The 1,658-nt window shown below is 51.8% G+C and overlaps 1 pseudogene; it reads left to right on the plus strand.

The window, feature by feature from the left end:
- Positions 1-436: 436 nt before the first annotated feature.
- LOC105502967 lies at positions 437-1,396 on the plus strand (annotated as a pseudogene).
- The last annotated feature ends 262 nt before the right edge of the window (positions 1,397-1,658 follow it).

The following is a 1,658-nucleotide window of genomic DNA, read 5'->3' on the forward strand; positions in this document are numbered from 1 at the left end:
AACTAGAACTATACGATAGGTTCTTCTGGGTCTCCAGTTTACCAGCTGCAGACTGTGGGACTTCTCAGTCTCCATAATCTCATGAGCCAATTACTTATAATCTCTCTCTCTCGCTCTCTCTCTCTCTCTGTCTGTCTGTCTCTCTCTCCATCCATCTATATGTCTAATGATTGGACTCATGTATTCCAGGCCCATGAAAGAAACAACTTTATATATCAATAGATATGTAGATATTTCCTTTAGTTCTCTTTCTCTGAGAACCCAAACTAGTATAGTTTTTGGTACCAAGAGTGATTCCAGAGGAAGAAATTTAAGAATGTGTTTTCTGAGAATATGTTTTCTGAATTGGTTCTGGAGTTTCTGGAATTGTCTCTTTAATTCAATTAGATTTTAAAATGCTAATGGGTCCGTCTTGCCCTGTCCCTTCCCACCAGCCATGAGTTCCACGCAGTTCAACAAGGGGCCCTCTTACCAGCTTTTTGCCAAGATCAAGAACCAGCTCCTGGTCAAATGCGACCCTCAGAAGGACGCGGTGCTCCGCAGCCGGATCTAGGGACTCACCGGCCGCTCTATCAGCCCCGACTTTCAGAAGAGTTTGAAGGAAGGGATTGCCTTATGCACACTCATGAACAAGCTGGGCTCAGTCCCCAAGATCAAGGGCTCATGCAGAACTGGCACCAGCTAGAAAACCTCTCCAACTTCATTAAGGCCATGGTCAGCTACAGCATGAACCCCATAGACCTGTTGAAGGCCAACGACCTGTTTGAGAGTGGGAACATGACGCAGGTACAGCTGTCTCTTCTCGCCCTGACGGGGAAGGTCAAGACAAAGCGCTGCAGAACGAGATGGACGTCGGGGTCAAACACTGGAGAAGCAGGAACAGAACTTCAACGAGGCCACCTTGAAGGCCAGCCAGTGAGTCACTGAGCTGCAGATGGGCACCAACAAATGTGCCTGCCAGTCGGGCGTGACAGCTTAGGGCACAAGGAGGCATCTCTATGACCCTAAGAACCATACCCTGCCCTCTGGACCACTCGACCATCAGCCTCCAGATGCGTACAAACAAGTGCTCCAGCCAAGGGGCATGACGGCTCCCAGGATCCCGCAGCACATCTACAGCACCAAACTGGAAACCGACAAGTGTGACAGCTCCTCCACGTCCCTGCATATGGGCGACAAGCAGAGTGCCAACCAAAGCGTCCAGGGCTTTGGCCTGGGACGGCAGATATACTATCCCAAGTACTGCCCTCAAGGCCCAGTGACCAGCGGAGCTCCCTCGGGTGCCGGCAACTGCCCAGGCCCAGGGGAGTCCCCGGAGGATACCCCCTGCTCCCAGGAGGAGACTGCTACTGAGGCCCCCGAACATGCTGGCTCCCCACGTCATCACCCTGTCTGAGTTTGGGGGACTTTCCTGTATTTTCGCCTTTTTTTTTTTTTAACCCGTTCAGTGCTGCCAACCGAGGGTCTGTGAGTAGCTGCGTGGGGTCAGGCAGCAGGGCTGTTTTTTGTTTGTTTAATTTTTTTTCCCTCCTGCCTTGATTCCTTCACAGGACTGAGACACCAGGCTTGGGAGGAAGGGATCAAGGCTGTATCTGGATGCCTGTGAAGTGGGGGTCACTACCAGGGCACATCCAGGCCGTGGGCCGAGCTGTGCAGGG

The sequence above is a fragment of the Colobus angolensis genome, unplaced genomic scaffold, assembly GCF_000951035.1.
Source record: "Colobus angolensis palliatus isolate OR3802 unplaced genomic scaffold, Cang.pa_1.0 Scaffold8282, whole genome shotgun sequence".
NCBI classification, from domain to species: Eukaryota; Metazoa; Chordata; class Mammalia; order Primates; family Cercopithecidae; genus Colobus; species Colobus angolensis.